The sequence below is a fragment of the Enhydra lutris genome, unplaced genomic scaffold, assembly GCF_002288905.1.
Source record: "Enhydra lutris kenyoni isolate GAN:26980312 unplaced genomic scaffold, ASM228890v2 scaffoldscaffold2, whole genome shotgun sequence".
Lineage (NCBI taxonomy): Eukaryota > Metazoa > Chordata > Mammalia > Carnivora > Mustelidae > Enhydra > Enhydra lutris.
Window position 1 is genome coordinate 30,954,359 of NW_019154086.1, and position 27,725 is coordinate 30,982,083.

Genomic DNA, 27,725 nt, shown 5'->3' on the forward strand with positions numbered 1-27,725 from the left:
GTACATGATTTCTTCTTTTATGGGTATTATAGGGTCCATCTATTTAGTGAAACTTCCCAACAAAATATATGGAGGATATGGAGGGGACTTTAAGGAGTCTTCTAGTCTATTTTCCTGCCTTTAGGCAGAACTACACCGAAACAGAAGCTTTGTTTTGATCTAAGATAAACTTCCATCTGTTGAAAAATCCAAGAGCTGTTTTAGGAGAACTGCTGCTTCTTAATGCTAGATAAGAGAACAATAATTAAATGGAAAACTAGAAGTTTAAAAAAACCACAATTTCTTTATAACATCATGCATTTGATTACAAATGTTACATACAAAATTGAGTTAATAATAATTTGCTGGATTAAGACTTAATGTTACATAGGTAAAACATAAAAAATTAGTAGGCTTACGCATCATACAAAAATACACAGACATGCAAATACATTTTGAATTTATAGTTTTAATCTTTTGTTTTAATTAATTATTTGGAGGAGATCCTCAGCAACTATACTCATCTATTCGTTTTTTCTTTACTGACTGGTAGCTTTGTCTTCATAAATGTGAATTTTATCACTCTAACTTGTTAAATTCACTATTAAAAAAGAATTTATTAATTTCAGTACAACTGAGGACAAAAATAGACAAGCAGAGTCAAACAATAAATAAGAAATATAACACTAAAGGATTTTATTATTTAGTTGACTTTCTATACTGGTAAGGTTTAATGTCATATTTAAAAATGAACTCTTTATAGTCTAATTTTTTTTGAATTCCTTGGGGAGTCATCATTTTTAATTATTACATTACTTGCCCTTTGCTGGGTGCTGGGCATACCAAAGTCAGCACACACACAGGGTCTCTGATGTCTCTTAGTTCACATTCTAGTGGAACAAACATTATTATTACTATTACTTAAAAAAAGCAGGGAGTTGATCCAATTATAAAATGGAAAGGAATACTGGGCATGATTCATAATTTCAAGAAGCTTCTAACAGTTGTTTGTATACAGATTCATATTTAAGATAATCTGTTTCTTTAAATACTTTTGCTTGATTACGGTCTTTAGTGTGTGACAAAGCAGTTCTATGGGCTATTTTACTCTGCCTCCTTTAGGGACTGGCAAATTTACTGCAGCTGACATAATGAAGAAAAACAAACTCCAATGCTATCGACCAACCTAAATTCCAAACTCAGACTTTTCCCAGTCATGTGAGCTAGTTTGTTCTCTTGTGTGACTTGGATAAATAACCATTTGTAACTCAATTTCCCAATGTGTGAGATGGGTGGGAGGGCTGAACTAGAAAGTCATTAAGGTTTATTTATTCAATAAGCAAGTTTTTAATGAGTGCCTATGATTTGTCTTTTAGTACTTAGCCATGTGAACAGAGCAGAAAGAGTGACCTGGACATAAAGGAGGATCACTGGTTCTGGTTTGATGGGGATTAGGGAGTGAATAAAGGAAGAAACCAATAAGAGGGTTTTATCTGATACTTAACATGACTTACATATATGTTAAACAAAAAGCAATCTATGATGATCAAGGAAGTTGTGAACACTTTCTCTGGGGCTGAGTGAGAGGGCAATATAAATACTATTTCCTGGCAGCCCACAAACCAACCTACAAGAATAAAGCTCAAATTCCTCCTTCAAATAGCAAAGTGGTTTTCTGTTTCTGTAGGCCATTTCTGAAAGCTCAGAGCTGTCCTTCCTTCTAAATTTTGTTTAGAAATCTTAATTCTGTTGAGTTAGACTTAAATTAGCGGTTTTGAAGGTCTCTGGTCTGTTTCCCCAGAGATTCACAGAGTTCCTGTGTAAAATATACCTGTGATGATGTGCTCTAGCCTATGTAGGTTACAATACCCCTGGATAGGCACTTCATGATAATGAATTAAACCACATTTAAGGGCATAATGATAAGGCTCTGTAATCAGTCACAGACTATAAATATAACCTAACAGAGTTTAGAAAAGTGCATTAAAAAATTTAATTTTGCAGTGGAAGTGGTGGTAAGGTGGCATTCTTTTTAAAAAAACCCCAAACTAATACATTTGCGTTTATATTTTTCTGATAGTCACCTTTCAAGGAAAAATAGTTCACAGACAAATTCATGTAAAATGTGCAACTGAATCTAGTTTTAGTACGCCCAAATGTCAGTTACTAATAAGCAGGCCATGGTGTTTATAATTTGCCTAATTTCTAAGAGACTATAATATAAAAATCAGAAAAACTCCCACAATTTTCTCATTTAGAGGACTTTCAAGTCCAATGTATAACTTTTTTTCCTCTAAGAATCTCCTCAGATAAATGTAATATATTTTTAACTTTAAATACATTAAATTCTAGATTAATTAAATACCAGGCTTAAAAGGCTAAATGAATAAATCTAAAAAAGAATAAAACACTTTTGATATTTACAATTGGTTCACCTCTCAACTTTAGTGCTTCTTATTCTTTGAAAGAAATCCAAAATAATTTAAATTAATTTATTATCTATCTCTTTTCTTCCAAATTAATGGGTTAAAAAACTTCTAAAAACAGTAGTCCTGCTGCCCCCACCCCCTTATCAGCAGAGGATATATTTTCCCAGATATCTGGTGGATGCCTGAAACTATAGACCGTACAAAACCCTATATATACTATGTTTTTTCCTATATACACACACATATGATTAAGTTAATTTATAAGTTAGACAGTAAGAGATTAATAATAACTGATAATAAAATAGAATAATTGTAATAATGCACTATAATAAAAGATACGTGAATGGGGCCTCTCTCCCTGTCTCTCTCAAAGTATCTTATTATACTGTACTTGCCCCTTTTCTTGTGATGATGTGGTGTGATCAATGCTGAGATGAAGTGAGGTGAATAACATAGGCATCGTGATGTAGTGCTAGGCTATGCTATGTCAGAAGGAGGATAACTGACTCCGGACTCTGGTTGACCATGGGTAACTGAAACTGTAGACATGGGGGACTAAAGTAACCTAGATTTCTTTGAATTACAGCCAGATTTTACTATATCCAGATAAACTAACGGATGGAGAGCTTTTAATTCTTAGTGGGGAAAAACCCTCATTTCCTCTTTGTATGGTTTTTAAAAATTTTTTTAAATTTATTTATTTGATATATATATATATATATAGAGAGAGAGAGAGAGAGAGAGAGAGAGAGCGCGCGTACAAGCAGAGGTGAGAGGAGCAGAGGGAGAGGGAGAAGCAAACTCTTCACTGAGCAGGGAGCCCAAAGCAGGGGTTGATCCCAGGACTCTGGGATCATGACTTGAGCTGAAGACTAATGAACTGAGCCACCCAGGTGCCCCCTCTTTGTATGGTTTCTAATCTTTTCTTCCCCATGTAGTTTTGCATGCTGTGGGAATTCTGCCTGGTTCCAGAGGTGAACACTGAGCAAATACATGTGAAAGATGAACTTGAAGCACTAAACAGTTACCCTTGACTTTTGCTAAGGAAAACATTCTTCTGAATAAAAACACTGAAAGGTTGAAAGCAAGATCTGTAATTTTAAAAATGAAGAGAAAATGAGGGGTAATCAAGATTTCTAGACTGTACTGGATACCCATTGGTGCAAAATCTGTTAGTAATAAGGCCAATGTTAAGGGTGTGATGGATCAGTTAAATAAGTCATTTTACAGCTACCGGCAATATCACAAACATGACTGCCCTAACAAGTCTGTGTTGTTTATCACAAAGTATTACAGGTAAAAGACTCATTAGTTCAGTGTACAGACATCATTAGTTAGAAAATATTATCATCAGGTATTAGAAGTGACTATTCTGAGTAAGGTACCGTGCAAATACTGAGATTACAGAGAAGTATGAAACATATGGTTTCCACATCCAAGATGCTATAATTCAGTTGAGGAGATGAGGCTTAAAATAATGAGATTGATATAAAAAAACAATCTAGAACACGTAAGTGTTTTCCTCACACATCACTTATTCGAATGATGAAGACACTGCTTTAACATTTGGATTTTCACAGCCTACCCAGCAATCTTTTGAATAATCTCAACGTTGTCAAATATTCAATTCTTGGAGAATGGATTATATTTCTTCCAGTATTGTTGGACATTTGAAGTCATATCTGGTGAACAAAGTGGGGTATCAAGCTTGGTTAAACTGCTTTTAGTAAAGCAAAAACAAAAACAAAATTGAGTGATGCCATACAGTTACAAGGCAATGTCTTAAAAACTGACTCCTTTGAAGGAGATAATATTGTTTTTTTTTTAAATACTTTTATTTATTTATTTGACAGAGAGAGACACAGTGAGAGAGGGAACAGAAGCAGGGGAAGTAGGAGAGGGAGAAGCAGGAAGCCTGATGTAGGGCTCCATCCCAGGACCCTGGGACCATGACCTGAGCTGAAGGCAGATGCCTAATGACTGAGCCACCCAGGCGCTCCTGAAGAAGACAATAATTTGTATGCATTAAAGCCAACTTCATTTGTAAAAAATATAATGGACCATTTCATATTATTAGCTACAAAATGAATGGTTTTAGAGCAATGGTTCAAAAATGCCAATCCATGGCTTGGAATTGGTTCATTAAATAATAATCACTAGGCTGGTCCTGATTCTTCTGGCCTGGAGTGAGGCCTAGAAATCCATATACTGTATTTTAAAAACTCTCAAAGATATTCTGACTGTTGTGCCCAGAATGATTGTATTAATCCAGTGGATTTTTATTTTTTAAAAGACTTTATTTATTTATTTGACAAAGATCACAAGTAGGCAGAGAGGCAGAGAGAGAGGGGGAAGCAGGTTCCCCGCCAAGCAGAGAGCCCAATGTGGGGCTCGATCCCAGGACCCTGAGATCATGACCCGAGCCGAAGGCAAAGGCTTAACCCACTGAGCCACCCAGGCGCCCCCCAATGGATTTTTAACATCTATTATAATTAGTAGATTAAAAAAAAATGCAAAACTAATCTACAATGGTAAAATGCCATATGATGCTGATATCTTCCATGAGTTTTTCTTTTTGTTAACAAGTTTCTCCTATTTAATTTTTCCTTTTTTTTAGTCAATAACCTTCTACACACATTAAATAATGAAAAGAATAGCATTCTCCATTTTTAACCTCTTTCCCTAGATATGTTTCTTTCAGAAAAAACCTGATTGATAAGCCATTACTGAGGACTTCACATGTACATATATTTTTTCTTTTTTCAGAACCTCATATATTAAAATTGAGAAGAGAAGAAAAGAATTTCTAGGACAAAACAGACCAGATTTCTGATTCACAATAACTTCTACTAACTAGATTTTCTTGTCTATTTCAGAAATTTAACCAGGTTTTGACTCTATTACTTTAAGGTACTGCTGAAAAAGAAAGAAATAATTGGTGGAAAGACAGGCGTAGGTTATAAAAGTGATGTTCTATCTCTGTAGATATTCAAGACTGTCCTTGCCAATAAAAAAAAAATAACTCTCAGTAGGTAATATATAGCTCTCTACAGATATAAAAGATAAATGTCAAAACAAAGAAACCATTAAGAATCTAGGAAAAGGGGACTAACAGTCAGAATTGTGCCCTTGTACAATGGCCTTTGTACAATGTTTAAGACTGTCTCAGTTTCATTATGTCTGAAAGTTTAATTTTCCTAGTTTTAGTAAGTTACGCTCTTTTCTTACTCTCTGTCATCTCTACAAAAGAAATTACTATTGTTTGTTTTTTTACATATGTTCAGAGATGTAGATAGATTTCAGTAATAATGTAAAAGGATTCTGACATTTTGGAGAAAATGTTAATGTATTTTAACTTGCCAAAGTGTTTGCAGTGATAAGATGTTATGTAATACAAATTCACATACATTAGCTGGCAAGAGATATAATTATACTATTTGCATTTTCTTTCTTTCTTTTTTTTTTTTTTTAAGATTTTATTTATTTATTTGTCAGAGACAGAGGGAGAGAGAGTGAGCAAGCACAGGCAGACAGAGAGGCAGGCAGAGGCAGGGGGAGAAGCAGGCTCCCTGCCAAGCAAGGAGCCCGATGTGGGACTCGATCCCAGGACGCTGGGATCATGACCTGAGCCGAAGGCAGCCGCTTAACCAACTGAGTCACCCAGGCGTCCCTACTATTTGCATTTTCTATATCTCTTATTTTAAAGAATTATCAAGAAGACAAAATACCAATCAATATAAATTTTAAGAATACAGATTTATTGAAGTGGGATTTATCAAGAATATCAGGAAACCGAGAAAATATTAACTTTGAAAGATATGTATATTCTTCATTCAAAACTCTGCTCAGATGTCGTCTTATTATAGAAAGACTTTTTTTCTTTTTTTAAAATTTAAATTCAATTAACATATAATGTATTATTTATTTCAGGGATACAGGTCTGTGATTCATCAGTCTTATATACAACACAAACCTTCTCCAATGTCCATCAACCAGTTACTCCATCCCTCCACCCCCTCCCTGCCAGCAACTTTCAGTTTGTTTCCTAAGATTAAAAGTCTCTTCTTTAAGATTTTATTTATTTATTTGTCAGAGAGAGAGAGAGAGAGAGAGAGAGAGAGAGCGCGTGAGCACAAGTAGGGGGAGAGCAGGCAGAGGGAGAGGGAGAAGCAGGCTCCCCACTGAGCAGAGAGCCTGATGCAGGCTCCAACCAAAGACCCTGGGATCATGATCTGAGCCACAGGCAGATGCTCAACTGAGTCACCCAAGTTCCCCCAGAGAGACCTCTTCTGAAGATACTATATAAAAAACATCCCTCCCTCAAGCCATCCATCAATGTTCATCACTTCTCCTGTTCTCCATACCACTTAGCACCTTTTCATATATTCTATGTTTTACTAATTCATTCATTATCTGTCGCTCCCCACCACAATGTGCTCCATGTTTTGTTTTCTCCTGTAGACCAGGACTAGAAGAGTGAGTGCCTGGCATATAGGAGGTTGTTCACCTCCTATACTTGTTGAATAAATGAATGACTAGCAATTGTGATAAATACTATGAAAAGACAGCATGCTATGCTAAAGGAAAGCATCACAGGGAGCCTTGATTAACCTATGAGGTTAGGACAGAATTACTCTGAAGAAATAATATTTAAGCTGATACCTGAAGTATTGGTATATATTAGCCAGGTAAAGTTAGAACTTTCCAGCTTTTCAGATATACAGAATAGCACAGGTGAAGGCCCTAAAGGAGGAAAGAGACCCTCCCCCCTCCACCTGCTTAATTTTTTGTTTGTTTGTTTGAAAGGGAAGAAAGCCAACTAATGCTGAGATAAGTTAGCAAATATTCCCTGTTCCTACCCCTAGCATGATTTCTGGACATTTTGCATCTCTGGGCATTTCATACAAATGGAATCCTACATGTGTCTAGCTTCTTTAACCTAGCACAATGTTTTTCAATCTCATTTATGTCGTAACATGTATCCACAGTACATTCCTTTTTATTGCTGAATAGTATTTCATTAGATGGGCACACCACATCTTGTTTATCAATTTACTACTTGATGGATATTTGAATTGTTTCCACTTTTTGGCTATTATGAATAATGCTGCTATGAATATTTGTGTATGAGTTTTGTACACATACTTCATTCCTCTTGGGTTAAACACCTCCATGAGTGCAACTGCTGAGTCATAAAGGAAATTTATGTTTAACTTCTTAAAAAAATGTCAAACTCTTTTCCAATTTTGTGCATTTTATCTTTTCACAAGCAATGTTTCACATTCTCTCAGTTTCTCGGTGTTATCAAAAATACTTATTATCTGTCTTTTTGATTACAGCCATCTTAATGGGTACAAACTGGCATCTTACTGTAGTTTAAATTTACACTGAGGCTGCAAAATAAAGCGCTAAATAATTTTTCTTTATATGAAAAAATAAAATGGGAATAACCACTTAGATGAGTTTTCTTTTACTAAGGATTAACTAACTGGCCACCAAAACCACAGTATGTGTATGTGTAAACATGTTCATTTTTTTTTTTTTCTGGTCTGTTTTTGCAGTCACCTGGTTTTCAGGCAGTTCTACCTTCAGGAGAACAGCATCAATTTTGATGCCTGCTGTGTGCAAACCATCGATTATATGTGAGACTTTGAGAGCTTTACCTCTCCTCCTGGGGAATATAAATTGGCTTTGAGGAACTAAGAGCAAATCGCAAAGTTTCTCCATGCTTCAGTTCATGCCAATAAATGTGCAGGAAGCTAAAGGACAATATACAATTCTAGTGAAAAATTCCTAAATAAAGTCTATATTTGGAAAGTAGATTGTCATGTAAACCACAGACCTACTGTTTTCTCAACAAAAATACCAACCAATTAAAAAAAATAAAACCAACTGTGACTACAGGGGAGGAGTTAAGATGATGGAGAAGTAGGGGGACCCTAAGTTTGTCTTGTCCCTTGCACACAGCTAGATAGTTATCAAGTCATCCAGAACACCCAAGAAATCAATCGGAGGTCAGAGAGAACAAAAACTTCAAGTCACCTTTTGGGAAGTAGAAGGTGTGGAGAGTAGTCTTGACGGAGCCACCACTGTGGATATGGTGGCGGGGAGGGAGCTTGCTGATGGGGCTACTGCAAAATATTCTACGCAGCTGAGCACGAAATCTGAACTTTTAGAAGTCTGCTTTAGTGGGGGATGTACTGGCTTAAAGGTGCTTAGGTGGGGTAGCAGGGCAGAATCGCAGGAGTGACATTGTGGTCTGAGGATCCTGGATCCAAGATCAGGTGACGCCAACATCTACGCTGTTTTCAGGCACAGGAGCAGAAAAGCTGGCTGGGACCAGCAGGTCTTGGTGCCCGTTTTCTGTTCTTTGTTGCCATAAACTGTGAACTACTATGTTGTCATAGGACAGCTTTCCTGGACCAGCCAGCAAATGGCTAAAGTGCGCAAGACCCTTCCCTGGCGGAACAGTGTGGTCTGGGCCACGGGATTCCGTAAAATGTGGTTTGGAAATTTAGTTGGGTGCTTGTGATAAAAAAGCTCTGGCAGAGGCAGGGTGAACACAGGGTTCGGATGGAAACTGGGGACACAACAACGGTGATTAACTGATCTTCTATGAGACCTCACTTAAGAGTTGAGGGAGCAAACTTTCAGCTCAGGGGCTAGAGAACCAGATGCAGCCATATGCATTGTGCCAGCAGCAGGGAAAGCCTTCAGGGAGCAAAACAGTGCCACCTAGTGAAGGCCAGAACTGCTTACACGAAGCCCCACCCACCTGGCCCTAGAGGACCTTTCCACTGAAACAAGTCAGACTGAGAATCAGGGCTGTGGGCTACTTCCCCAGAAGACCAGCACAAACGACTCCCTGGCACCAAGTCTATTGCACAGAGTGCTGCAAAGCTTCAGCTCTAGGGGAAACAGGGTATAGTTTCCTTTTTGCTTTTATTCTTCATTTATTATTATTTTTTTTCATTTCCTTAAATTTTTTTTTCATTTTTAGTTATACATATACTTTATTTTTTATTTCCTCATATATATATTATTTTCTGATGCTTACATAGATAGGTAGTATTTTGGGATCTAGACTCTTTTAACAAGCAGACAAAAACACACCCAATATCTAGTGTTTGTTCTTTCTTCTTTCTTCTCTCTTCTCTTTTCTGAACAAAATGATGAGGCAGAGAAATTCACCCCAAAAGAACTGAACATAGAATTCATAACCAGGGATTTAATCACTATAAATATAAGATGTCTGAACTAGAATTTAAAACAATGATTATAAAGATACTAGTGGGGCTTGAAAAAAGCAGAGAATACACTAGAGAATCCTTTACTGCTGAGATAAAAGAACCAAAATAAAAAATGCTATAACTGAGGGGCAAACACAAATGGAGGCCATAAAAATGAGGATGGACAAATGAGAGGAGTGGATTAATGATATGGAAGATAAACTTACGTAAAATAATGAAGCTGAAAGAAGATGGAAAGAGGGAAAGAAAGGTAATGGACCACAAAGGTAGACCTAGGGAACTCAGTGACTTATTAAAACATAATTAACATTCATACCATACGAGCCCCAGAAAATGAAGAGAGAGAAAAAGGGACAGAAGCTTTATTCAAACAAATTATGGCTGAAAACTTCCTTAATCTGGGGAAGGACACAGACATCAAAATCCTGGAAGCACAGAGAATTCCCATTAAATTAAACAAAAGCCAACCACTGTCAAGGCATATCATACTCAAACTCAAAAATACACAGACAAGGAAAGAATCCTGAAAGCAGTATGGGGAAAAAAGTACTTAACCTACAAGGGAAGATAGATCAGATTCACAGCAGATCTGTCCAGTGAAACTTGGCAGGCCAGAAAGGAGTAGAAGGAAATATTCAACATGCTGAACTGGAAAAATATGCAGCCAAGAATTCTTTATCCAGCAAGGCTGTCATTCAGAATAGGAGAGAGAAAGAGTTTCCCAGACAAACAAAAACTAAAGAAGTTCATGACCACTAAACCAGCTCTGCAAGAAATTTTAAAAGGGGGCTCTTTGAGTGGAGGGAAAAAAAATACCAAAAGCAACAAAGACTAGAAAGGACCAGAGTACATCACCAGAAACACCAACTCTATAGGAAACACACTAAATTCATATCCTTCAAGAATCATTCTGAATGTAAATGGGCTAAATGTTCCAATCAAAAGACACAGGATATCAGAATGAAATAAAAAAACAAGATCCATCTATATGCTGCCTACAAGAGACTCATTTTAGATCTAAAGACACCTGTAAATTGAAAGTGAGGGGTTGGAGAACTCTCTATCATGCTAATGGACATCAAAAGAAAGCCAGAGTAGCCATACCTATATCAAACTAGATTTTAAACCAAAGACTGCAACAAGAGATGTAGAGGGGCATTATAATTAAGAGGTCTAGGGTGCCTGGGTGGCTCAGTGGGTTAGACCTCTGCCTTCGGCTCAGGTCATGATCTTGGGGTCCTGGGATCGGGTCCTGCATCGGGCTCTCTGCTTGGAGGAGAGCCTGCTTCCCCCCTTCTCTCTGCCTGCCTCTCTACCTGCTTGTGATTTCTCTCTCTATGTGTCAAATAAATAAATAAAATCTTAAAAAAAAAAAAAAGAGGTCTATCCATCAAGAAGATCTAACAATTGTAAATATTTATGCCCCAACGAGGGAGCACCCAATATATAAATCAATTCATAATAGACATAAAGAAACTCCTTGAAGGGGCACTTGGGTGGCTCAGTCAGTTAGGTATCCTACTCTTAATTTCAGCTCAGGTCATTATCTCAGTGTTATAAGATCAAGCCCTGCATCAGGCTCCATGCCCAGCTTAAGATTCCCTCTCTCCTCTCCCTCTGCCCCTTCCTGCCACATGCTCTCTGCTCAAAAACAAAAACAAAAACAAAAACAAAAACAAAAACAAAACAAAAAAACCTCGCTGATAATAATACAGTAACAGTAGGGGACTTTAATATCCGACTTACAGCAATGGACAGATCATCTAAGCAGAAAATAAACAAGGAAACAATGGCCTTGCATGACACACTGGACCAGATGTACTTAGGAGATATATTCATAACATTTCATCCTAAAGTGACAGAATACACATTCTTTTCAAGTGCACACAGAACATTTTCCAGAATGTTTTCTCTATAATTATGTCTAAAGGATAGTTCTAACCATTTATAAAAGTAAAAAAAAAAAAGTTAGATTGGGCAATTTGATAGTTGGTCAAATACTGAAAAGCATTACATTTCAGGACTGAGTGGATTTAACTTAAGGCTAATATTTTCATTGTTCTATTAACTAAATAAAACAACTGAAAAATCCTCTATTATAGGAGAGTCAGTATTGAACCTTGTTTGAAAGCAACTATTGTCTACTACAAAGAATTGTTTTGGAGTTAACTAAACATTATTTTCTCAATTACAAAATGAGATTAATACTTCCTACCTCACAGAATTGAGAAGAGTTAAGTTAAATAACATACACTGTGAAAGTTCACTTTAAATTGTAAAATACTATACAAATAAAGGGAAAAACTAATATTATTACCTCTTTGGCCTAAATTGTCCCTCCTTCTACCATGGTTAGTTTATAGCTCTGGAAATACAAATTCCGTAAGATTGAATTGGGAGCCTCTTTATAGACAAGTGGAATGACTTTCCACATATGTAGTACCAGCAGGAAGTACTCATATAAGTATAGCACTAAGCTCTAACACCTGGACTGCTTCCTATTACTGAACCTCCTATTACTGAACTACATATCTCTGAAAAAATATGCTGCTACCAGTATAAACATCCAGTAATAGAGAAACATGTAAGTTAAGTCATATGATCCTGTAAGTATGAAATACAACCATTACAGTGTTTTCATGAGTGCCTGGGTGGCTCAGTTGCTTGGGCACCTGCCTTTGGCTCAGGTCATGATCCCAGAATCCTGGGATCAAGCCCTGTGTGGAGCTTCCTGTTCAGTGGGGAGTCTGCTTCTCCGTCTCCCTCTTCCTCTGTGTGTGTACTCTCTTTCTCTCTCTTGCTCCAAATAAATATATAAATAAATACATAAATAAATCTTTTTAAAAAAGTGTTTTCAAAGGCCTTCATAACATGAGAAAATAAATAAATATGTATCTTATATAACCATTGAAAAATGCAGAATACAAAATTATATGTACCTGGGGGTTGAAAAAAGTGAGATGGATTTGTAGAGTGGGAGGTGGGGTAAGGTGTGTTTATACTCCATTTTTACTATGTAAAAAAATGGAGGCCTAGAGAAAATGGACTCCTCTCATCTCTTACAATACATAACTGAAAAATTAAACTAACACTGTACATGCTGTATGATCTCAACATTGTAAAATAAGCAAAGGTTAGGAGGATATAGTAAAATGTAGCCAAAGGTCTCTCTCTGGGTGGTAGGATTATGTGTATTTATTTCCTTCTTTATACTTTTTATACATTGTTCACATTTGCTACCAGATAGGTTCATATTATTAAAAATATAATATTTTAAAAGAATAACTCCAGGCAAAACAAAATATAATATACAAAGTCTTAAGAAACAAATTTTCAAAATAGATCCTAAGTAGTAATTCAATTCACCAATAAATAAATAAACACTTAGATTAAAATCTGGCAATTTAAATCTTACTATCTTTATGCTTCCCATCTCTAAAAAAGATAGATGAACATAAACTAGTTTGGGAAATGGAGGGGATAAAATCACTTTCAAAAGAGATACCATCATAGGATAGCACAGTGGAAGATCGTATGCTTTAGTGATTAGATCTTGGGCTCTGGCATTAGAACTGTACTCAAATAGTGGCTTTACCAACTTAATAGCTGTGTGACTTAGAGTATCACTGCTGCTATCATAAAATTGAAATGCCATTTTTACTTTAGGGGACATACACTTTAAACAACCTGGCTAGGAAGAAAACCCCATCTTTTAAATTTTCTTTCTTTTCAAAAGTCTACTTGTTCCAAATCTGGATTTTCATTTCTGAGATAATGTTATTTTAAAATTTATTTATAAATTGAAAGATTTTTATGGACAGAAAAAACTGTGTATAGATTGGCTTCCAACACAATCTCATATGAATTCAGGCCATTTCCACAACTTGGATTCAAGTTTATAATCTGAATCATCATGAAGTCAGATTTGGCTCGGTAATCAAATTCCCATTAACATGAATTCCACTGGCAATTAGTGATTTCTGTTGGAAAACAGTGTTAAAGAGGAAGGTCCTTCTGATCTAGCTTAATAAACTCTAACTAAAGATGTGAAGAAATATATCTCCTACATACATAATATTTAACTTATAAGCTGTAAATTTTACATTAACTAGAAACCTATCAGATAATTATATCCTAAGTAAGAACACACACTGTCCTCTAAAAGCTCACAGATACTTCGAGGGAAATGATCTATACTCAGCTAAGAATTATTTGAGTTCACACGGGATGCCAAGTTAAAGAAATATAATTGCTTCTAATTTTGAATGGCTTAACTTCATTTCATATTACTACAATATAGTGATTTACCTTAAAATTTTACCTTAAGAAAACTCCAGTAATGTGTGTGGCAATTTACTACCTTCAGTTTAACTAAAATCCTAGGCAAAAGCAGAACATTTTTTCAGGCTTTGTACTTAAGGTATGAGAGTGATCTCAGTAAAGGAGAAATATGAGGGAAACTTATTCCAGAGCAACGTTTTCAAAATGAGAATCATGATCCATTAATGGATGCCCTTTTCTTTTGTTTGAAGATGCAATGAAATTAGGGGGAAAAAATGAGAGTGGATAAGGATTTTTTGTAATTTTTTTTCATGTTTATATGTACATGTTTTGTTATATGTACATATGCATATACGTATCAGGTTGCAAAGTAGAATATATTTCTTAATGTGTACTGTATATATAAAAAATGGTGGACAGGTGGTGCTCTAGAGAGAAGTTGAAAGGATGCAGGAAGGAGATATTTTTCTTTTTTTTTTTTTTTAAGATTTTATTTATTTATTTATTTATTTTAAAGATTTTATTTATTTATTTGACAGACATAGATCACAAGTAGGCAGAGAAGCAGGTAGAGAGAGAGAGGAGGATGTAGGCTCCCTGCTGAGCAGAGGGCCCGACACACATCTCGATCCCAGGACCCCGGGATCACGACCTGAGCCGAAGGCAGAGGCTTTAACCCACTGAGCCACCCAGGCGCCCCAGGATATACTTTTCTACCACGAAGCTATTTCAAGTGTTTTAGAAAGAGAAGACTCGCTATTTTCAATCCTCATGTGAAGTAGTCTTGTTTCATGGCCTCATATCTTTTAAGCCTGGGTTCTAGTGTGATATTGCCCAAATCCTCTGCCTTAGCTTCTGCTTGGTTTTCCAGTCTAGGGTTAACTCTTTTTCTCTTGACACCAGAGATGGGCTCACTGGGTCCTGCTGATCATCTTGGATTAATAACAGTTTATAACAAGGTGGAAATGTCCAGAATTGAGCAGATTATGATTTTAGATAAGAAAATTCAGCTTCCTCTATTCTGAAACAGTGTTTAGTTATCTAATCATACTAAATTTGTACAAATAATCAGGCCTTATGTAAACTATTTTAACAATATTCTCTATTCTATTTCTTAATTTTATACCAAGTAAATCAAGTGTAAATAGTTGTAATTTAGAAAATATTTTATCAGTTATATTAATCCTCTAATTTTCTGCTATCAGTTAGTAACACAAAATAAAGAACAAAGAACACCACGTGATACCAAAAAAAATAAGCTTCTATATATACTTTCAAGAAAGTCCAATTACAGTAAAAATGGTCAGATAAGTATATTTCTTTTTTTTTTTAGATAAGTATATTTCTAATAGCATAGAGAAATAAGGTTGATTTTCTATAAAATTTTTTAGTATTAAATTCTTGGATGCTCATTCTGAACCTCTAAGAGCAAGATTAAAGCTTGTTAGTCTGCCAGTAAGCCTAAAAGTATGTTTTGGGAAATAAAATATTTTTAGGATAAAATATTCTATTTAGAAACTAGGTCTAACTTCATTATTTATAATACATATTGATTAACATATAATCAATAATTTAATATCCTTAAAATATTTATCTCTGAATATGTTATAGTCACACATCTTATGACCAAAGGCAGATTATAAGGTGTGCTGTAGGAGATAAACATTTATACACTCTAATTAGATTTTGATCATATTTCTTTTATAGAGCTAATAATTTGTTATAGTGAACATATTCTGACATCATTAAAGTTATTAATAAGACTTGACCTTTACTGAAGTTAATAATTATGAATTGCAAAAATTATTTGAATTTCATCTCTTTTCAGTTAACAGGTAATTACTATTTCCAGATACTGATAGTATGATTAGGCAGAGTGTTTTCACTTAGGCTAAGCCATCTTCATCTTATATAAATAGAACCTGATTCATGTACTTGCTAATTTGTCTTCCTGATGTGAACACTGGCCCATGTTTGATCTTTAGCAAATAGATGTATCTCCTTATTTCTCCTAAAAATTAAATGTAAGATAACTTGACAGGCAGATCATGTTGCCAGCTTATATAACTCGACATCAGTTTTCTTCTTGATAAACAAGCATAGATCTTTTAAACATAGTGTAAAAGCAGGCTTTAGTTATAACCACCCTACTGATCTTTGCCACACTGTTTCATTTCTCTGAGAAGGTGGTGAAGTGTAGTATAAAAGTGTTCATGGTATTAACTGATTCATCTTCAGCTTCTGATTGCATAGACAAAAATCGTCTATGTACCAGAGGAATCATTTTTGCAGCACAGTTTCCTTTAAAGTCACTCTTGTAGTGGTACTTCTAAAATTAGAAGGTAAAGGTGTAGAGTGTTCAAAGAGACTGATTTTTAAATGTAAATATTATAAAACTATAATTCTTGGCTTCTTTCAAACCAACACTTACAAAATAAAATACAGTTTTTAGATCAACTGGATGCAGGTCTTCCTGGCTTAGTAAATAGACAAACATCTTTTATGTAGATGACATGTCACTATCATGATCAAGACTAGCATTAAGAAGACATGAACCTGTAGGATAATAACTGTCAGAATGAACAAGTGGATAAAATAACTTATTTATTATGGTATTACTCCCCTTCATATAGTGAACTGACACACAACAGGTGATTTGAAGAAACTTTTAAAATAAAAAGAAAGTTGCAATTTACCAAGTAATAATTGTGATCTACATACATTTTTATCATTATTTAGAGAAAAACCTCAACAAAGTGACTTTCACTGACAATGTTACCAACTATTTACCCTTCAGATTAAATTTTATGGAGTGACATCAGTCGTATAAGACGTCCTTCTTTTTAAACAAGTAACTGGTATCCATCCATGAACAAAAAGCATCTTATGAGAGCTGTAGGACCCAGCGCCATATGCCAATGGGCCTGGAAGGAGTCTTTCACATTTGTGCATGTGGTAATATGCAGACACACCTTAGCATGGACTGCAAAACCAACAGGAGCTGGCAAACCTACCCCACACCCTCTCAGCCATTGTTGGGGAAACCACCATGGATGAGGCTGAGTTGAGCAGAAACACACTAATTAAAGAGAGTAGAAGTTCAGCTCTCCCAAGGGAAGATTCCAGCATGCTGATGACCAAAATAAAAACAAAAACAAATGAGTCTGGATGCACTAGAGCCAGAAGAATAACTTTGCCACTGCTGTTCCCTCAAGGCAACACTATAATGGAGCTGAACCAGTGGCAGGGACCTCTCTTGTGGAAAAAAAGGAGAACAGGGAATGAGAGCTCGCTTCTCCATTTGTGTGGGATGCTGCTACAGAAACTTGTTTCTCTTCAGCAGAACCTGGAGTACTGAGGCGAGAACTCCACGATTGCAGGGAGGGATGGAGGGAAATCAGGACAAAAACATCAGGGGGTTGCAGCTCTGGATGACCACACTCAGGACTTCAGTAGGAAATCTGTTCAGGAGACTCACTTGAGGATACCCCCCCAGGCCTTTGGGCACCCCCAATGCCACAAGCGCTAACCCCACACCTCCTCCCCCCTAACTCAGCAGCTGGCTCTTGTGCATGCTTCCGAGTATGGTAGCAAGAGTGAATGTCAGTAAATGGTAAACAGAATACTCTCAGAAAAATAGACCAGGATCTGTGGGCAAGGGAGAAACCACAAAAACGAGCTATCTTTTCAGCCAGCATGGTGAGTTATAAGAACCAGAGAAGGCATTAAAGCTTAAGAATTCAGCTACAAGAGAGAGTAAGAAGTATGGGACAGGTGTATTCATGCAAGGTTAGAGAAAAGCCCAGATATATTAGGACCAGCAAAAAGTATTTCCCTCCTAAAGGCAAATAGTGGGACACCTAGATGCCTCAGTTGGTTAAGCGTCTGCCTTTGGCTCAGGTTATGATCCCAGAGTCCTGGGATTGAGCCCTGTATCAGGATCCTCCTCCCTCTGCCCCTCCCCCTGCTCATGCTCTCTTTCTCTCTCTCTAATAAAATAAATAAAATCTTAAAAAAAAAAAGCAATAGCTGAGAACTTCCCAAATCTGGGGAGAGACTTGCGCATTCATGTTCATGAAGCTAATAGATCAGCCTATTATCTCAAAGACACATTATAGTGAAACTATTAAAAATCGAAGATAAAGAATCCTAAACACAACCAGAGAAAAAAAGATTATAACCTACAAATGAACCCCCACTGGGCTACTGGTGGATTTCTCAGCAGAAACCCTATAGGCTAGGATACAGTGGAATGACATATTCAAAGTTGAAAGAAAAAAAAAAAATGGCCAGCCAAGAATATTCTACACATCAACATTATACTTCAGGTGTGAAGGAGAAATAAAGACTTGCCCAGACAAATAAAAGCTAAGGGAGTTTATCAGAACTAGACCTGCCTTGCAAGAAATGTGGAAACTTCCTTAAGCTCAAAAAGAGATGTTAATTAGTGACATAAAAATGTATGAAAGTATACAACAGACTGGTAAAGATAAATACACAGTCAGATTTAGGAAACTCTAATTCTGGAAAAGGATGGTGTGTTAACCACTTAACTATAGTATAAAAGTTAAAGGAAAAGAGTATTAAAATAGCTACTATAGGGCGCCTGGGTGGCTCAGTGGGTTAAGCCGCTGCCTTCGGCTCGGGTCATGATCTCAGGGTCCTGGGATCGAGTCCCACATCAGGCTCTCTGCTCAGCAGGGAGCCTGCTTCCCTCTCTCTCTCTCTCTGCCTGCCTCTCTGTCTACTTGTGATCTCTCTCTGTCAAATAAATAAATAAAATCTTTAAAAAAAAATAAAATAGCTACTATAGTTTGTTAACAAATACACAATATACAAGGAGGTCATTTGTGGGGGGCCTGGGTGGCTCAGCTGGTTAAGCGTCAGATTCCTGAGTTCAGCTAGTCAAGATCTCAGGGTCTTGAGATCAAGCCCTGTGTTGGGCTCTGTGCTTAGCATGGAGTCTTCTTGAGATTCTCTCTCCCTCTTCCTCTGTCACTCCCACCACTCACTCACTCTCTCTTTCAAATCAATCTTTTTTTAAAAAAGAGGTAAATTATGACATCAAAAATATAAAAGAGGGAGGTAAAGGGTGACATCAAAAACATAAAAAGAGAGAATTAAAAGGATTGAGCTTTTGTATGTGATTGAAGTTGCTATCAGCTTAAAACAGACTATTTTATCTATGTTTTATGTAAGCCTCACTGGTAACCACAAAGCAAAAACATAGGGTAGATTCACGAAAGATAAAGATAGGAGAAACAGAACAAATCACCATGAAAAATCACAGAGGAAAAAGAAACAAAGCAACTACAAAACAGTCAGAAAGCAACTAATACAATGGCATTAGTAGGTCCTTACATATCTGTCTAGGTATCCCTTGCTGTTTGAAAACTTAAGTTCGCATTATGCCACTTCACTTTTACAAAAGACCTATGTTAGTACCTATTTTCGTTAACTAAAAGCAATCCAAAGAGGATTTTGCAAAAGGCAAAAATAGCACTGTTTGTTTTATAGTGAGCTACTGTAGAGGCAGCATATACCCCAAGAATGGCACTGCCAAGATCCTTCCCCAGGAACTATACTCAGCATTTCAACATCTAGAGCCATCCCATAGCTTTGAACTATGCCTGTGAGCATCTATGCCTTACCTCAATTGATCTTTTGCATCTATTAGTGAGATGTGTCCTAAAGTACCAGAAAAGAGGTTATTTTTTCAAGTCTGGGAATGCTCAAAAAATTTCCCATATATATTAATGATAACTGCTTTGCTTTATATCATTTTGGCTTATGAAAGATTTCACTGGAATGCTCTACTTTCAGATAGCAGGGGAAATCTGTAATTACTCTAAATGTAAATGTATTGAATTCACCAATCAAAAAGCACAGAGTTGCTGGACAGATTTGAAAAAAAAAAAAAAGGCGAAACTATATAGTGTCTATAAGGGATTCACTTCAGATTTAAGTACACACATAGGCTCAAAGTGAAGGGATAGAAAAAGACATTCCATGAAAGTGTAAACCAAAAGAAAGCAGGAGTAGCTGTACTTATATCAGACAAAATTAACTTTAAGCTAAAAATGGTAATAAGAAATAAGGAAGGTCATGATATAATGATAAATAGGTCAATTCATCAAGAAGATATAACAATTATAAATATATATGAGATATATCTATGGTTTCGGCAATGATTTTTCCCTAAGACATCCCAAGCATAAATAAAAGCTAAAATCCACACGTGGGACCACATAAAACTCAAAAGCTTCTGCACAGCATAAATCATCAATAAAATGGAATGGCAACCTGCAGAATGAGACTGTAAGTATTGACACTGTGACTCATTTCATTCTATTCCTTAGGTCTTTTACCTGTACTTTCCATCTGTTGTTTTTCACTGCTTCATTTAGGATGTTTTCTTCTTATCTTTCAGGTCTCTAATTTTTTTTTCTGCTCTGCAGAGTTGGACCTTAAGCCTTAATTAAGTTCTTGGTTTCAGTTACTGTTTAACATTTTCTTTTAAATTTTTAAGAGTTTCTAATATGACCTGAAATTATCAGTACCATCCTTTATTTTCATGAACAAATTAAACAAAGTAATGTTAAAATCTACATCTAAAAACTCCACTGTCTTGATCCTCTGTGAATCTGTTCCTACTGATTGTTGTTTCTCTTGTCCTCTTTTTTTCTCATGGTTCTTCATCTTGTCTTATTTTCTCATATGCCTGGTTATTTTTAATGGATATCATATAGAAACAACTCTAAAGATAATTTGGGATAATGCTTCCTTCTTCCAGAAAGGATTTATATCTGCTTTGATAATGGGCTAGATGCACCAGCAATCTTGAATTATCTTAACTCAATCAGGAATTGAGATGATTCAAACCTGGGCTTTGGTCCCTAGGGGTGCCTGTTTATTTCTGGTTCATCCTTACTTTCATGGAATAATCTTTTAAGATCCCAACTGACAGTCTGCTGGTTTTATCAGAGTCTTCCTTTCCTTGACTGGGCCTGAGTTCTAGATTTTATCCCCATAGCTCCATTAGTCTCTCAAAAGCTCTGTCCAGATTTTTAATCCTTCAGTGACCTCTGTAAAAACTGGCAGACAGATGCTATTACTGGGATCATCTCTAGGGGAAAACTGGCTCCAAATGTTGAGCTCACCATTTCTTCCTGGAACTGGGACCCATACTTTTCCACTGCCTGAGTAACTCTCTGATGCCTTCAGACATATGTCTTAATATTTTGACCAGCTTTTAAAAAATCTGTTCTCAGGAGTGTGAGTTCAAATAAGCTAGTTTCATCATATTATCTTCATCCTATAAATTTCAATAAGTGATTTTGTATTTTCAACTGTGATTTCCTTTTTTTACCATGAATCACTGAGGCACACTAAAGTATTTTTAATTAATAATAAAATAGCAACAAAATTTTGTGAGGTCTATAAAATGGTTTCATATCTACTCTATCACAACTACATTCTTAGATGATAGTTGACTTATTATCATCATCATTATTTTTATTTATGAACAGACTGGGAAATTGGGCTTAAAGGGGCCTCTATGGTCATACAAAGGATGAGAAAACACTAATCCCTATTGATTTTACTGTGTTTTATTATTTGTTTTCATATTTATCTCCTGTATTCCCCCTCTAGAAATATAAGTTCTTTAAGTATGGGGGCCTTAATTTTCTTTTTCACAGCTCTATTCATATGGGTTAGAACATTACCCAGCATGTGCTGTGTGGTCAGTGTATTTTTTGAATTGATCAAAGTTACAAAAAGAATGAATGGGGGTGCCTGGGTGGCTCAGTTGGTTGAGCATCTGACTCTTCGTTTTGGTTCAGGTCAGAATCCCTTGGGTAGTGAGATGGAGCCCTGTGATGGGCTCCACGCAGGATGGGGAGTTCGCTTGAAGATTCTCTCCCTCTGCTCCTTCCCTAACTTGTGCGAGCAAACACGTACATTCTTTCTCTCTCTCTCTAAAATAAATAAATCTTAAAAAAAAAAAGAGAGAGAATGATACGAAGATGATCATTATGCTCTTCTGTGTTGCAGTTCTAAGTAAAAACATTTTACATTTATACAGTACTATGCAGTATAAAGTAATTTTTAAATTATCTATGCCATTTCTATTTATAACAATTCTTGGCAGATTTTATCATCTTCCTCACTTTAGAGTCACAGTGAAGTTAAGGGACTTATTCAGTCACAGAGCCAGTAAATGGTAGAGCTGGCACTCTGAATCTCATTCTCTTGATTCAGCTAGAATAAGCCAGGGCTATTTCCACTAGATACAGCTGACTCCTTATACTGCAATGACTTCCCTTCATTATTCACAGGATTATACACCTGTGGGCATTCAATATGTATGTCAGGTTTCTAATGTTTAATTTATAATGGAAATATCTGATTGAAAAGAAAGCTGTAGCCTTTAGCTGGTCTTGAAATTTGTGTGTGTAGAGCACAGAAAATATTTAAATTAGTAAGGAATACATGATGGTCGATCACTGGAGGCCCCAAAATGGTTAAACAGAGATCAGAGTATCTGCATTCCATATATATGAACACCTTACTGAAAATAAATAAATTGTGATCTCAACAACTTCTAAGTCCACACAGAGTACAGTGGAATGCATATGAAGCAAAAACAGTATGAGTGAGCTATTAGGAAAATGAGGCATCCTCTTCTTTGTAAAAAGTTTGTTAAGGGGAGCCTGGGTGTCTCAGTCAGTTAAGCAGCTGCATTCAGCTTCGGTCATGATCTCAGGGTCCCGGGATCGAGCCCCGCATCAAGCTCCCTGCTCAGTGAGAAGTCTGCTTCTCCCTCTCCCTCTGATCCTCCTCCCTGCTTGCGCTCTCTGTCTGTCTCAAATAAATAAATAAAATCCTAAAAAAAAAAAGTTAAAAATGAATTAGCATTTACTGGAAGCGTTAAAGCAGGAATAAACAGCTGATGTTATATAATATGACAGATAACACCATACAAAAGAAAAGTTAAAAATGTTTAAAATCAAGATCTTGCAGACACAGAATCAAGGGGACTATAAAGGACAAATCACTGCTGAGGGGAATAGCACAGATGGCTGCGCTAAATAACTGGGTGTTTATTCTTGAGTGATTTTGAACTAAATAAAGAACTTGAGGAAATAATACGGAATAAAGCAATGCAGTCAAGCTAAGCAGATTTATTTTTTGAAAAATAAAACAGCTTTCTAACATTAGAGCTAATGTGTTAAAAGACTACACAGGTATTTTACAAAACACTACATTACAAAAGATGTCGAATTATTAAATCTGAATCATGGGAACACAAATTTCCTTAAAAAGGATATTTTAAATATTGGAATAGAACTACCTAATAAAGTAAGACGGGGGGGGGTGGTTTCAAATATTTAAATCTAAAAAGAAATAATTCTGCATATTATAATGGATAGCCAAATGATGATAAAGCCTTTTATTTATTTATTTATTTAAAAAGATTTCATTTATTTATTTTAAAAAGAGAGAGATAGCATGAGTGGGAAGGGCAGAGAGAGAGAGAGAGAGAGAAAGAGAGGATCTCAAGCAGACTCCATGCTGAGCAGGGAACCCAATGTGGGGCTCGATCCCAGGACCCTGAGATCATGACCTGAGCTGAAACCAAGAGTTGGACACCTAACTCACTGCACTACCCAACCACCCCAGGATGAAGGCTTTTAGAAAGAACAATCTAGGCAAGAAACCACAGAGGAAAGAAAGGAGGGATTATAACAGTTCTCTCGCTGAGTGTGGTAAGACCTTGTACTAAGTGTGCTGTATGCTAGGGACCTCAAAGCACTGAGAGAGCCAGGACTGCTGAGAAAGGGGCCTGAGAAAATAGATATTTAGGTGTGGCCCAGGCCCAGACTCTGAAGGTGTTGTGAACTTGACAAGTGGGTGTCTTACATAAACCAGCCATTCACTAGGAGGAAAGGGCATGGACAACTCCACAAAATGTGCCTCTGACTAAAGTAATTCACCCAGAAACCCATGAGCAAGCCTAATATGGGTACAGATCTATTTGAGGACACAAAAAATATAGTAAAGAAATGCTTAAGGTGAGATTCAGAGAAGAGGGCAATGAATAGAAGAGGGAATTAAATCATATTATATTTGATCATAAATGTTGCAATTTATGTTTATTTATTTTTAAAAAGATTTTATTTATTTATTTGTCAGAGAGAGACAGACAGACAGACAGACAGACAGACACAGCACAAGCAGGGGGAGCAGCAGGCAGTGGAAAAGCAGGCTCCCCGCTGAGCAAGAAGCACCATGTAGGACTCAATCCCAGGACCCTGGAACCATGGGTGCATGGAACCGTGGAACCATGACCTGAGCTGAAGGCAGATGACCAACAGATGCAGCCACCCAGCGTCCCTGTGATTTATATTTAGAAAAGGGGAATGTGTATTGGAGTCATACTGCCTGGGTTTGTGTACTGGCTTTAGCACTTACTAGCCATGAAGCAAGTTAAGCACTCTCTGTGCCTTAGTTTCCTATCCTCCCTATAGTATAGGGATAATAACAGCATAAACTTCATAGAGTTAATGAGGATTAAGAGAATTAAAATATGTAAAGTACTCAGAACATTGCCTGTGATCCCTTCTTCCTTTGAGCTACTTGCACTTTTTATCCCCACCTTCGCCAAAGGATTGACAACAACAACAAAAAAGATGAAATTAGCGCTAATTTGTGTTACTTGCCAATCACATGTGGCAAAAGGTTTGATGAATTTCAATTTAAATAAGACTTAAGGATTGCTTTAAGTCTTCACTTCACTACCTCATATTGTGTTCATATCATCACTGTCCACCATTTCCATAAATAATTTAGACTGGGTTGCCTAACATTTTTGGGAAAAAAAATATTTGAAGTAGAAAACTAACAGATGGGTAGAGCTACTTTGAATAAACACAAGGGGAAAAAGAACTCAAAGGCTGCTATACTTATGGCACAAATAAGAAATTCACATTGGAAGTCAAAATACAACACAAGACTATTATGCTTATAAACAGATTTAAAACACAAATAAAATCCTTAAATAAATACTATATTAAATATGAGCATAAAATATGGAAAAACTAAGTTTTGCTAAACCATGCAATACAAAAAAAAAAAAACCAAAACCCAAAGGATAAAAGTTGAAATGACTTTTCATTACATATAGTCAGAACATTTTCAAACACATTTAAAGAAAAAGAGAAGTTGAAGTCAAGTATTTATTATGTCAAAGAATAAGGAAGAAAACAAAACTGAAAGATTTAATACTATTCCTTTTTCCTAAAATGTAATCTAGAATTAGGAAAAAAAGTACTTATTTTTAAAGAAGGAAACTATAAAACCTAAACTTTAAATATTCAGTTGGCTTTTACTAAATAATGTGACCTTTATAAAATTAAACTTAAATGGAAAGTTAGAGACTAAATGGTTCAAGAAAGAGGATCCAGACCAATGTGCTAGTGATATTCAATAAGTGGAAACTCAACAGAGCTATGTATGAACCTCCCATTGTTTCAAGGGTAGAAGGCAAAGTAGTTACCCTGGACAAGTTTTGGTGAGAAGCCTCACTTTATCTTGGCTACATACCTGCAAACATGATTATGAGATTGATTTAAGAATACTCAAAGGAAAGGACTACATAATAGAATGTATTTGCAAGGCACAGATCTTGCTATGCTAATACAATAGCTTTTTTGAGATAACAGAGAATGAATAAAAGGAGCTGGGCAGATAACATTTATCTACATTTTAACAATGCTTTCAACTGTGTGCTGCACCTCAGCATGCTGAGAAATTAAGAGATGAACTGTACAAATGATGCGACAGGATGAATTACTAGTGGCTTATGATTGGAAATACAGGATTATTACTCTTTCAGATGCAGAAATATATATACATACACATACAGATATATCTCAGGTTTCAGTTTGTAGCTAGACTAATTATATGAAATAAAATAAATGCAGTTTATATATTAATCATTTTCAGTTAATTTGATAGCACTTAAGTATCTAGACGACACGTAAAAAAATTTTGGAAGCAAACAAAAACAAAGAATGAAATCAGCGTCATATAGGTTCTTTTACTAGTAGAATTTTTCTTCAACATGCCTAATGGATGAGGTCTTATTTTAGAAAAGAGACGTAACAAAGTTCAATTCACTTTCAGTGAGGTTATTTAAAATCAACTGCAAACTTGGGCGCCTGGGTGGCTCAGTGGATTAAGCCTCTGCCTTCAGCTCGGGTCATGATCTCAGGGTCCTGGGATTGAGCCCCACATCTGGGCTCTCTGCTCAGCGGGGAGCCTACTTCCCCTTTCTCTCTGCCTGCCTCTCTGCCTACTTGTGACCTCTCTGTCAAATAAATAAAATCTTAAAAAAAAAAATCAACTGCAAACTTAAGTAATTTAAGAATGGATTCAAAAGAGCAAAGGGTAAAATGGTCATTCTTTCATTCATTCCATAATTAAGAAATTGAGTATTTTTTATGTGCTAAGCATCCTGGACACCAAATCCTTCACAGTCCTAGAGTTTATATTCTTGTCAGGATGACAGACTTATAAAGATGCTAATTAAAACAGCTATAATTAGAGGGATGTGCTTTTCAAACACTTCCCAGGTACTGCAAGGAAAGGTTACTGTATATCACAGACTAAGTGCAAGGTCAGTTTGACTTCCTGAATGTTTAAAGGAAAGAAATACTTTCAAAAGAATTGTAATATAATGTTAAAGTATCTATAGTTACTTAAGAAATTCTTAGTATCTTTTAAAATGTTTAGAAGTGATTTAATGAAAAAAAAAAAAAGAGAGACTATTATAAATATCAATTATTGCTATGTAAATGAGGGGTTCCAAAGTATTTAAAGTTTGTTTTACTATTCGTATTATATATTTTTCATAATAATAAACCACCTAGCAATTTCAATATCTGTGGTTACACATCAGTGCCATCCTTTTTCAACTGCTCATGACTCTAATTAAGATTTGAATTAATGGGATTATACTAATAACTATTACAACATATATTCACTCTGTTGGTTGGTAATAAGTACCACACTTGCAATTTACAGTACCACAGTGTTTTATAAGGGCTATTATGTTATTAATTAGTTACATTGATCAGAATACCACATAACATAGCTGTACTAAAATGTTATAACTTGCTAAGGCTACTTTGCATCTAGTACTATATCTGTTTTTTCTATGCATGACCATAAACATCACTGAAATTAGGTAGACTGTTTCCACTAACAATGCCAAAATGTGCACCTCAGAAAGCCAAAGGAAGAGAATTCTACTGAAACTTCTTGTCTTGGGAATTCACTTGTTTTCTTACTGTATAATAAAATTAGTTGATCTGGGATAAAAGCATAAAGTCAGGACTTAACAGGGGTCAAAAAGGGTAAGAATACTATCCATTTCATGTATAAATTAGTCCATATTTAGACTGAATCTACTTATTTGTAGGGTTCTGCCCCCTAAATCCAGTTTTTGTTATTTTGGTAGTTTTTCCTTGCTTTGGGGCTATGGCTCTAACACAATACTGCTTTTAAGCCTTCCAAACTATTACACATTTTAAGTTTGATAGGATTTCAGCCTCCACTGCAAATTGGGAGTACAATAGTTTTTTGTTTTTTTGTTTTTTGTTTTTTTTTTTCTGGTTGTCACAGTAAAAGATGTACTAAGATAAAAATTACAGTTTTCAGATTTAGACAATAGTACTCAAAGCCAATATTTTTGGAACACATTATCAGGCTTCAGTTTCTT

At 35.9% G+C, this 27,725-nt stretch overlaps 1 protein-coding gene across 1 annotated transcript in view; it reads right to left on the reverse strand.

The window, feature by feature from the left end:
* The window catches only part of LOC111146093 (arginine and serine rich coiled-coil 1), a 452,933-nt gene that overhangs the window by 58,462 nt on the left and 366,746 nt on the right, over positions 1-27,725 (reverse strand). The gene's annotated exons all lie outside the window — the stretch shown is intronic.